Genomic DNA, 12,894 nt, shown 5'->3' on the forward strand with positions numbered 1-12,894 from the left:
TTTTTTTTTTCCTTTAATTTTTCCTTCTCTTACATATTCCATCTAAGATTCAAAGTTATCTAGTTCTCCATATTTGTTTTTCTCTCATCTCTTTCTCCTTCTATTTCTTGATCACCCTTGCCTGTATTTTCCTCCTCCTTTTCCTCTTATTCCATCTTCTATTTCCTTTTTTACTCGAGTTCCTCTCCCTCATCTATCCTCCATCTTTTCGTTTCCCAATCTTCTTTCACATCCCTTTCTCTTTTTTTCTCATCCCTTCTGTTTCTCTTTCCTCCTTCTTTTACTCTTACTTCATTTTCTTTTTCATTTCTTACTCTAGTTCCACTCCTACATCTTTCATCTTCTCATCTTCTTTCACATCCCTTTTTCTTTTTCCTCACTCCTCTTGTTTGTCTTTCCTCCTTCTCTTATTCCTATTCCATGTCCTCTTTCCTTTATTACTCCAGTTCCTCTGCCTCATCTTTCCTCCATCTTTTAATTTCCTTGATTTTCTTTCCCCTTTCTCTCATCCCTCCTGCTTCTTTTTCCTCCTCCTGTTTTTCTTATTCCATATCCTGTTTCCTTTATTACTCCAGTTCCTCTTCCCTTATCTCGTCTCCACCTCTTCCTTCACCTCATTCTCAGGCAAGCCACTCAGTTTTATGGGGTAAAATGATCCAGTAACTGATCACTCTTCATCTTTTAAGGTAGTGGCGCTTCTTATTCCATTTTCTGTGCAAGTGGCGAGGCTGTTTGCAATCTTGTTTTAGGGCATTACGCTCCTCGTCTCACTATGGCTTCATGCTCACCACGCCGCTCTGCTCTCGTTTCTTCCGTCAACTTGCTTTCTGTTCATCCATTACGTGTTTGACTTACCGACATTCCCGCCAACTCCCTGGATCTAGGCTTTAAAGGTTTAGTAAAGGAAGGGAAGGAACAGAGTGCTAGTGCTGAGTCATTAGGGAGTTAAAAAATATTAGGAAAAGTTATGGACGAGGAAGTTAAATGGAAACACAGCAGGTAAGTATATTTCATAAAGGGACTCATATGTGCAAACCTGATGATTTTTCGCAAGTTAACTAATATTATTATAAAAATATTGATTACCTGCCCAGACCCGGGATCGAACCGGGGACCTTTAGATCTTCAGTCTAACGCTCTCCCAACTGAGCTATCTAGGCTTGACACAAAGTGGAATATTCTTTGGTAAGTGTCCTCTAATTATGCGTCCCTATGCTGATTGGTTAGAGGCCTCAAGGTTAATTAAAACAGTCTGGCGGAAGTTTAGTAGGTAATTCTGAACAACACCGCTGATAAAACAGAAGAAATTTCGTTGTTAAATGTACTGTTTCTTACTGGCCAAACGTCTGCAGCTGCATCTTTTAGTAATTGAAAGCACGTGCACGGTTACTCGTACTAGATAACAAAAAAAAATAGATTATATTGTTACCATCAAAGAGTCAACGTTAAAGTAAATGAACATGCCTAATAAAAGGTGTAAGGAAACAAAACTACCTACTGTATTTACTCTTTGTTAAATAAGAATCTAAAACGTATACCACAGTCTCTCTCTCTCTCTCTCTCTCTCTCTCTCTCTCTCTCTCTCTCTCTCTCTCTCTCGACAGGCAAATCTGAGTATATGAAAAACACATGAAAATTTGAATGCAATATATTTTTTTTTATGTATTTTCACTTTTTTCCTTCAATAACTGACAGGAGTATTAATTTTTCTAACTAAAACCTTCAAACAAATCGCAGTGAGCAGACTCCAATCTCAACACAGCAGCGAGACTCAGCATTCGTGAGATAGCAACCTAAAACAAGTACACTAGATAAATGACTGAAAAAAAAAATGAAAAAAAAATCATCGTATCACTTTTACGTTTTCGTTATCTCCACCAGGAAGTGATTTATTGCCGTGGATTTCCCCTGGTGTCTCCTGGGCGGAATTCCAGCGAGAGACACCATGGTTTGTTAATTATTGTTTATAGCAACACCAGCCAGTTGGTTAATATCGGAGGAATGTCGGTAGCGTGCCAGCGGACCCTTAATGACGTGGGGAGAAATGCCCACCGTTCTCTTTGTGTCAGTTTTTATGGGGACACTAAACCAAAACAAGTCCGGCAGCTGATGTCTCGCTTATCGTCATTTAGATTATCAGAGCAAGTTGTGGTGAAGGGTGACGGAAGGTTACAGTGATAGCGGTGGTGATGGTGGTGGTGGTGGTGGTGGTGGTGGTGGTGGTGGTGGTGGTGGTGGTGGTGGTGGTGGCGGTGGCGGTGGCGGTGGTAGTAGTAGTAGTATTAGTAGTAGTAGTAGTAGTAGTAGTAGTAGTAGTAGTAGTAGTAGTAGTAGTAGTGGTGGTAGTAGTAGTAGTAGTAGTAGTAGTAGTAGTAGTAGTAGTAGTAGTAGTAGTAGTAGTAGTAGTAGTAGTAGTAGTAGTAGTAGTAGTAGTAGTAGTAGTAGTAATTTTGGCAAAAGCAACATTAGAAATTAAACATAACAAAACAATCTTTTTTGTAGTTAACCCAGAACAACAAACACAATAATAACAACAACAACAACAACAACAACAACAACAACAACAACAACAACAACAACAACTCTAGCACTACCACTTACCCAACCACTATCCCCAGCACCACCACCACCACCACCATCACCAAAACCATCTCCAACCAACGCAAACAACATCCAAAACAAACACGTCCCAGTAACACATAACTCAACCAGTTAGCTCCCAAGAAGCACACCAGCTCAGACGAATCAAAAACCCAAACCAGACCAGATAAAAGACAGGCAGGTAGGCAGGGCAAGCAGGGGAGGCAGAGGGGCAGGCTGACAGGCAGACAGGCAGGGAGGCAAGGAGGCGGGAGACAGAGATGTATCGAGGCAGAGAGACAGGGAGGCAAGCAGGCAGGCAGGCAGGCAGGGAAGCAGAGAGACAAGGAAGCAGAGAGACAGAGATATAGCGAGGCAGAGAGGCAGGCAGGCAGGGAGGCAGGGATACCGAGATGCAGAGAGGCAGAAAGGCAAGGAGGCAGGCAGGGAAGCAGGGAGACAGGGATGCAGGGAGCCATAAAAGCAGAGAGGCAGGAGGCAGGGAGACAGACAAGCAGGAAGGCAGAGAGGCAGGTGCGTAAGCAGGCAGGTGGACACATTAGGGCAGGAACCCGCACCTCACACCCAACAAAAGATGAGTCAAGAGGGAAAAAACTGATTGTGAACACTGCCACTCCAACTGATAACCATTTATGTCAAAGGTTATCAAGGGGAACTGATGCTTAATGGCTGGCTGGACATCTCATCAGCAACACCAATTAATTATCACACCAGCCAACACCTCCAAGCATCGATCAGAGGTCAGCCGGATTAAGTGGATTGTTCCCAAGGTGCCATCATCCGTAACGAGCCTCCGAGGTGTGCAGTAGAAAGCCGGTCCGGGGTTCAGCTCAGCCCTTGTGGGGGTACACACACACACACACACACACACACACACACACACACACACACACACACACACACACACACACACACACACACACACACACACACACACACACACACACACACACACACACACACACACACACACACACACACACACACTCACAAGCATCACTAATATTTCCTACAAAAGATTGACTAGATTCCTTCAGTTTTTTTTTTTTTTTTTTTTTTACGTAGGGAAGAGGGCCAGCCAAGGGCAAAAAAAGAAAGTTAGAAAAAGGCCCACTTGAGCGCTGGCTCTCCAAAGAGTTCAAAAAGTACTGGGACACATTTTTTCTTTGAGATTTGTGTACGATTAAATCATTTTATTGGCATTAGGAAGGGTCTGTGGAGGTCAGAAGATTAATTAATGGCCCGAATCTTCACCATTTTAATCCACACATAAATTTCTGAAGCTGTATAAAATCGCCAAATAGCAAGCAGAATGAATATGGAAACGCGTCATGGAGCTGAATGGGTTAATAGTCTCCCTCACTGACAGTTGAAAGTAGATATGTGTACAGTACATACGCATTTACGCTTCCGACTCTCTCCTTACAAGATTAGGCCGATGATGAGCAAGACATACTCGGTCCTGTTATTAAATGGGAAATAATAGTTGGATTTATAGATATAAGAAATGGAGGCCAACACTTTCAACTAATATAAAAATGTTAGCAAGTAGTAGTAGTAGTAGTAGTAGTAGTAGTAGTAGTAGTAGTAGTAGTAGTAGTAGTAGTTAGATAATTATAAACATTTTAATCATTATGTATCAAAGTAGTCTTATCAGTAACGCCATTATCAATCACACTAATCACAACAATTTCTAAAACGCACTTCCAAGTCAAGACGCGCCGCAGAGATTCACCTGACACACCTGTCCACAGTTTTATCGCGGCATAATTAATATTTATCAAGACGCGCAAAAAAAAAAAAAAAAAAAAAAACAGAGACCAAATCGAATGAAACAAAGAGAGAACAGACGAAGAGAAATAAAATATAACAGCGTGAACTTTAATCTTCCCACTCGTCACTGGCCTTTTCTCTTCTTATCGATTGGAGAGTGAAAAGAAAATGGTAACAGAGGGTGATTAACACAACTTGATTACAATAATACCTTTGTGCCGGAGAGAAGAAAGGATGCAAAGAAAAACGAGATAAGAACAAGACCAAAAATTAAAGAGAGCACACTTCCACGCCCCCACACCTGGTTCTCTCAGCACTCTACGTCGAGGAACCAGCACTCACCGCCCTCAAAGCTTGTATACTCTGTTCAAGATGATTAATTCGAGGCCACAGACAAGCACACTTCACCACCAAAAGGGAGGTTCCACAAACAACACACCCACTCCACCCAACTCCCCAGCCCCTCACATCCATCCACCCCGCCCACGCACGCCCGACATCTCTACCCTGGCCCTCCACCTCCACGCCTCTGCCATCCATTTAGTCTGTTTGTAGATAATTAAGACGGATCACAGGGCGAGACAGATGGAGTGTTTGGCCAGCGTGATCCTCGAACCTCACTTCTCCCTCTTGCTCTCTCTCTCTTTCTCTCTCTCTCCTCCAACTCCTCTTCCTTAACCTCTTCCTCTCAAGCCGCCTCATCTCTCCTCCTACCTTTTCCCTCTCCTCTCCTCCGTTTCCGATCCTGTTATGATGTGAAGGGATGGGAGAGAGGTGGAAGGGGGGATGAGAAGAGGAAGGAAGGAATGGTCGTGCTGGTAAATGACAGCTTCCTTGTGTGTGTGTGTGGGTTGGTTGGTGGGTGGGTGGGTGGGTGGGTAGGTGTGTGTGTGTGTGTGTGTGTGTGTGGTTGGGTGGGTGTGCTTATGTACGCAGATGTTCGTGATTTTATTTTCATTTTTCGTATTGTTTAATGCCTATCAGAAACACACACACACACACACACACACACACACACACACACACACACACACACACACGTGTTACATGTTCCTCTTTTTATATAAATGTTCGAAAGTGAAGGGTCCTCGCGTTAGAGAGAGAGAGAGAGAGAGAGACAGACACAATATTCAAACCACACATCCTATAAATCTTTCATCCAACACGGAATATATCAAACCAAAGCAACGAGTCTGTGTGTCCGGCGTCAACCTTCGCGCATATACAAAGTGACGTGCATCCCTCTAACCCCCCAAGACTCTCACAGGACGACACACGACTCGCCTTGAACCGCTGACTCCACACAAGCATTCCATCTCCTCATCGCCGCCTCCGTCACCCCATCTCTTCGTGCGCCAAGGATACCACGCGCAGCTACCCACGCCACTACGCCGCAACAAGACGAAGACGGGCGTGCGGAGGGGGAGTGTGTGGCGGTGCTCTTCCATTTAAGCCGCACCTTCAATCACCGAAGAAGCCCTTGAAGCTTCAAAAAATAAATGTGTCGGCGGGGGTCCATTACAGCTCTCTTTAGCCTCCTCGTAAACCATTCCTCGCCATTAATATTTATGGATAATCTTGGTAAACATTTTCCCTTGTTCGTGCTCTTCATCACGTAAGGTTCTGATGGAGTGTATACTCTCTCTCTCTCTCTCTCTCTCTCTCTCTCTCTCTCTCTCTCTCTCTCTCTCTCTCTCTTCCTACTTCTCTTCCTCCATTTCCTCTTCCTCCTCCTCTTTTATTTTCCTCTTCTTCTTTACCTCTCTCTCTCTCTCTCTCTCTCTCTCTCTCTCTCTCTCTCTCTCTCTCTCTCTCTCTCTCCCCGCCTTCACCTCCCAGCATCCATCCTTCGAACACACACACACACACACACACACACACACACACACACACACACACACACACACACACACACACACACACACACACACACACACACACACACACACACATCATAAGTTACGTATTATCAATGCATCGTGAGTTTACAGTGTGTGTGTGTGTGTGTGTGTGTGTGTGTGTGTGTGTGTGTGAGAGAGAGAGAGAGAGAGAGAGAGAGAGAGAGAGAGAGAATAGTGGTTTCAAGCTTGAGTGAGTTGTCTGAGGGATTCATGGTGTTGTTGTTGTTGTTGTTGTTGTTGTGTGTGTGTGTGTGTGTGTGTGTGTGTGTGTGTGTGTGTGTGTGTGTGTGTGTGTGTGTGTGTGATAGAGTGTGTGCTTGAAAGTAAACAAACATAGATAAACACTGCAGAAATATTTATGAGCATTTGTTGAAGACATCATGTTGATTTAGTAATTTGACTTTCCTCTATCTCCTCTCTTCCTCGTTTAACGCTCAACGTCCACACACCACCACCACCACCACCACCACCACCACCAAAACAACAACACCACCACCACCACTACACTACCCTGACCTCATTTTTCTTCCTATACCTTACATAACACCACTTTACACCACCAGTAAACACCAGCACCACCACCAAACCACGTCACACCATCTCTTACAATGTTATCAAAATCGACATGACACAAACATTTCCTTATAAACACGTCGTGAGTGGTAAAGCTGTTAAAGATAATAGTAAAAATGCATTGAAGTTAATCACACTGTCGATCAAATAAACCCTCTATCTTCCATTCACAATTAGATAGGAGCATTCACTCTAAAAATTAATACATACTAGGAGGTAGGTAACGTATACTAGGAAGTACAGTTTAATTATTTTTTTTTCTGTATAGGGAATGCCACTCTACACCAGATCCTATTTTACATTAAGCATTTTCAATACTGGGATATATTTTTTTACCTTGAGATTTTGTATACGATTAGACCATTTTATTGACATTAGGTTAGGGTCTATGGACGTCAGAATATTGATAGCCAAAGTCTTCATTATCTTAATCCTTACATAAGTTACTGAAGCTAAATAAAAACACTAAATAGTAAACAGAATGGATATAGTAATGCGTCATGATACTGAAGGGATTAAACACACACACACACACACACACACACACACACACACACACACACACACACACAGACAAAGAGGTGTTTAATAATACCGGTTATTGTTACCACCACTTTTCTGCCGCCACACCCAAACACCCCAATGACGCCACCGTGGTCAGCTCGGCGCCAGTGTGTGTGTCCGTCTAGGCGATAAACAGCCACAGAAGCACGCGTCGCCTCTTTAAGGTTTTGCTCATCACGTCCCTCTCTCCTGTGAGGTCCCCGCTGGGTATGCCGCCGCACGCCCGCCACCCATCCCGCGACCCCTTTCAGACTGATAATGACTGCCGCTCAGGTTGACAGGCCTTCCGCATCACCTTGGTCAGTTATTCAGTCAGTCTCTCTCTCTCTCTCTCTCTCTCTCTCTCTCTCTCTCTCTCTCTCTCTCTCTCTCTCTCTGGGATACACATTAAGTAAAAATTATTGATCAAATTATTTTCTCTCGCAATCCTCTGCTTTATATATTCTCTTTTTTCCAAACTCTTTTTCATTCTCATAGTTTGTGACTTTAGCTTAGTTTTTTTTTTTTTTTCAGAGATGTGACTTATATTAAAAGCGTGCCTCTCTCTCTCTCTCTCTCTCTCTCTCTCTCTCTCTCTCTCTCTCTCTCTCTCTCTCTCTCTCTCTCTCTCTCTCTCTCTCTCTCTCTCTCTCTCTCGCTTGCTATCTCTCTCTCTCTCTCTCTGAACCTTGACGTCCGTTGTAACATCTTAGTTCCCGTTCTTTTGCCTCGACAAATTCTAACCAATCGACTCTCCACTGATAGAAAAGCAAAAGGAGACGAAAAGAGGGAGAGAAAAAAAGCATCGCATTGCCTCTTATGTCGCACCAAGGACAGGAAGGAAGGAGCGACGCATCCTCACAAGACCTTCTAAAGACGTTCTTGTCAGCACGAGGCTCCTCCGTGTACCTGTCGCCTCTTACACGAACACTGCATGAGTCAGCCTCGCCACGCTCACTCAGTCATTACGCTGGCGATGTCTTCCTCTTCCCCGGCGGCTTTTCACTCTCCATCCTCGCTCCTCCCACAAGTGACAGCCATCAGTGCGCTATATTTATCAAGGTGCGCTGCGTCCCTGTCATTACCTGTCGGTTATGGCGGTAATGGATAACGCTCAGGTGCTCAGGTGCTGGTAAGACTATGACATCATGTGTTGTTTAACCAATAGTCGTGTCTTTTACTTCCTGCTAAGTGAAGTGAGCTGCCTCCAAGTCCTCCTCCTCCTCCTCCTTCCTCCTACCGATAGAAATGGAGTTTCATTCATCACTCGGTATGAATTAGTAAAAAGCGACTTAGGAAAATAAATAATACATAATTCCCGCGGTGAGTCCATTCATCAGGGCGAGCTGGTGTGGTCCTGGGGAATATTAATGACGCGTGTCTGACCCTGCCACACCCCTGCCCGGCCCCGAGGGAAGGACGGGAGGCGGGAGTGATGAGGCGTAGATCAGTCACCACCACCTGCAGGTCGACAAACTCTCCATATCCTCATTATCATTTCTATTTCCTTTCGATTTTATCCTACATCCTCACCGCCTCTTCCCCTCCTTCTCCAGCTCCTCCTCCTCCTCTTTCTCCTCCTGGTCATGCTAAGTAGCTTTCCTATACTTCGCTTCATCCCTTCCTCCTCCTCCACCACCTACTTGATTTCTCAGCCGCGCCCCGCCCGTCCCTTGCTCCGCCCTCCCCTCAAACCCTCTCCCTGTTATCACCTCTCGGACAGGGCAAGGCGCCGTCCCTCCTCCAGTCTATCAGGCGGAGGGCGGCTTGTAAATCTAATTGGTTACTTGTTAAACAGTAAAAGTGTATTTAATCTCTCTCTCTCTCTCTCTCTCTCTCTCTCTCTCTCTCTCTCTCTCTCTCTCTCTCTCGAGTATATATACACACATACATAAATCATAATGAAGGTAAAGGAAACAGAAGCAACCAGTGATGATTTAACGGGGCGACTGACTAATGGGGACATCACATCCTTCACTCACTCCTCAACACTCCTGTCCCGCGGCCCTGCACAGCCCGCCTCACACCTCACGTGCGGCGCCCACATCCAGTAGTCCCTCACCCTCTCAACCCACACCAAACACTCAACCACTCGCCCTCCCTCACCATTCCAACCCACACTCATGACTTCACACTCCTCTCACAACTTGTCTCCTCACCCAAAACCCCCGGCCTCTCCTCTCCCAGGCTGCCTCCTCACCCAACACTCAGGCTCTCTCATTTCTTCTCCTCCTGTCTCTACCTAACACGCAGTCCACATTTAGCCTCTCATCTCCCTTTCAGTCAAACTGCATAAAATCATAAAACAAGTAACATGCGGAGTCTAGAATTGTTAAGTTTCAAATTCAAACTAGTAAATCCTATGCCCATGTTAGCTTTAGGCTAAATATGAAAGAGAAAAAAGTCAATAAATATGGCTAAAACTCGTAACTGCTAAACGAATTACTGAGTGAACATGAAGGAGAAATGCACTAGAAACTCGCAGGGTTGCTTAGAAATCACATCCACCAGTCTCGCCGTGGGATAGTTCCTGTACATCATCCACCAAATTACACTAACGACATAAAAATCATTTCTCGTAACTCCCTCACCGCTCGGCGCTGATTTGCCTCACCATTCACTGATGGAGGTAAAGACTAACGAGGTACGCGAGGCACCTGCTCTCTGCTTACTGTTCTTAGTCAGTGTGCCACGGGTCTTCAGGCCAGAGACCGGTACAAATACAAGGTACACTTGGTGAGGTACTGTACAGTACACATTATCTGATCCAAAGCTCCTCCGAAGGTCGTGCTGCTGACGTGGCGACGTAAAGGATGATATCGAGTTGATCTTAACAACTGATGGAGGAAATTCATCAAGGACCTAGAATCCTTCTTTCCCTTCCACTCCTCTGGAGAAACACTAGTACAAGACGAAAAGAAAAAAAAAAACTTTACAACAATTTTGTGTTACTGGATTTTAATTTCTCGGTATGTGAATTTATTACAAGTCTCAACAAAAAAAATTTATTTTAAATCAACAGCGCACGATAATCGTGTTGTTTTATTCATGGAGCTGAAAACAGGATCAGGCTTCTGAGCAGGACAGCAAACAAGAGTTACAGTGACGCAGCGCGGCCAGACGAGCAGCACGAGCAGTGTTCAGCCCGAGGCCTCCCGATACTCCCTTTTGAGAGGCAACACAAAGAGTGGCAGTTATTCCAGCAAGGCGGCGGTGCACGACGGCAGCAGACGCAAGGGGCGTGGTGCGAGCGTGCGAGGCCCCACAGGCTGGCGTGGGCACGGTGAGAGGGCGTGTGGGGAGCCGCCCTTAGCACCTTGGCCGATAAAGCAGGACACAAGCCCTTCATTACGTGTGTTCCAGGCGAAGCATTACTGCTTTTTGTTGTTGTGTTATTTTGGCCACACGCCACTTTTGTATTGTTGGTGTGTACTATTATCTCATACTTTATTGATTTTTTATTGTTGCCCGCCCCCGGTGATGTGGTATCGCGCGGGGCCTCCATTACTGCGCCCGGGCTGCCCTCCTGTCCGTCCAATTGATATCATTATCTGCAAAGTAACACCCTGCCACGACCTCCAACACTACATCTTCGTCTATATGTGTGTCTGTGTCAGTGTCTATATATATATATATATATATATATATATATATATATATATATATATATATATATATATATATATATATATATATATATATATATATATATATATATATATATATATATATATATATATATATATATATATATATATATATATATATATATATATATATATATATATATATATATATATATATATATATATATATATATATATATATATATATATATATATATATATATTAATGCAAATATACACAAATGCATAAATACACAAAGAATTAAATGTGTGTGTGTGTGTGTGTGTGTGTGTGTGTGTGTGTGTGTGTGTGTGTGTGTGTGTGTGTGTGTGTGTGTGTGTGTGTGTGTGTGTGTGTGTGTGTGCGCGCAGCTGCTCACCTAGCCTGACTGGAGGTGTTTGACTGGCGCGGCCATAATTGGAGGAGGAAAACAACATATCAAGCCGACGTGTACTTTGACTTTTTAAAACACTCCAGTATAGAATAATAATAATCAACACATTCCTTATGTGAGGCTGAAAGGCGAAGGGACGACACTCTCCCATTAAGTGTGTATCTGCCCGGGAGGATGTGCTGTGCTGTGGGGTGAGAAAGCTATGGCGGGGGCGGGCGGGATGGCGAGGCAGGGAGGCAGGTCGGGGAGCCAGAACTAAGGTGTGGCAAGAGCCTGTGGCGAGTGTGTGGCTAATGAGCTGCATGGATAAAGACGTGATGTGGTTGTGGTAATCAAGGCAGGAGATGAGAGGGAGAGGCAGAGTGTGACGTGTTGGGGAATGGATACAAGTTGTTGATGGTGGGGGCGGGTGGGTCACACAGATGGAGTGAACGGTGTGTGTGTGTGTGTGTGTGTGTGTGTGTGTGTGTGTGTGTGTGTGTGTGTGTGTGTGTGTGTGAATAGTGTGGGAAACCATGGCTGTGTTACTCAAGACAAATGTGGGAGCGACGTGGTGCATGTGAGGGTATCATGTGTGGGTGACGCCAGGGCGGTGACTGGTGACGCTAGGGGCGCGGTGAGACAAGAAAGGCGTGACACAGGTTGGCACACACGACCCAGCCTGTCACTCCCAACACTAACTACACTTTCACAACATAACCTGAGGGAAACGTTACGATGGCCACAGAACAAAAGTACAATCTATTTTCACATAATGACTAAACTGCGAATAAAATGTTAAATATTGTAGCAGACTTCATTCATTATCTATATACTTGAAGTCTCCTTTGTCTAAGGAATAGATTAACGAACAGTGATGAGTCCCTTCAGTCTTATCTAGGTTGTCTGGTGGCACTACTCTCCACCAACAAATACTGAAGCAGAGAGTACACTGCATGGAATGGTTCCTGACATCAAAAGAACTGGATATTAATTTAGAAATGAGATATTGTCATAAAACAAATCCATAACAGTCTAAGCCAGAGCCTACAGGGATTGTTTTTTTTTTTTTACGTAAAAGTTCATCTACGTAGGCTCTTTGAGAATGCATGAGTTTACCTTCAATGTAGAATTTTACGGTGGGTAATTATAGTGTGGCAAGATTTTTATTGGAAAGTAGTTTTCTTTACAATTTTATTTTTCCTACGGTAGACAATGCAATCTTAAGTGGTGGAAATTACCACTCATGAAGGCGCCGCAACACAAGGCTCGGTGCTACAGTGAGCGCTCCTGGGGCTGGGAGACTTGCAGGGACTGTGAAGCTTGAACACGTGTCCCGAAGAAGCACGCTGGGCCAGACACCTCGCCATCGCTAGCCGGCACTTCTTGTCTTATGTGTGTGTTGCTTACTTTTAGAAAATTTGGGGATCGGATTTGCAATTTTCGGATAACATCGAAAAAAAAAATTGACAATAAGATCTGATGACCAGTTAGAAAGTCGGC

General features: G+C 44.4%; 1 non-coding gene across 1 annotated transcript; it reads right to left on the reverse strand.

The window, feature by feature from the left end:
- Positions 1 to 1,087: 1,087 nt before the first annotated feature.
- Trnaf-gaa lies at positions 1,088 to 1,160 on the reverse strand. The gene has a single exon. It is a non-coding gene; the product is annotated as a tRNA-Phe (tRNA).
- Positions 1,161 to 12,894: the final 11,734 nt, after the last annotated feature.

The sequence above is a fragment of the Portunus trituberculatus genome, chromosome 48 (genome assembly GCF_017591435.1).
Source record: "Portunus trituberculatus isolate SZX2019 chromosome 48, ASM1759143v1, whole genome shotgun sequence".
In the NCBI taxonomy this organism is placed as follows: Eukaryota; Metazoa; Arthropoda; class Malacostraca; order Decapoda; family Portunidae; genus Portunus; species Portunus trituberculatus.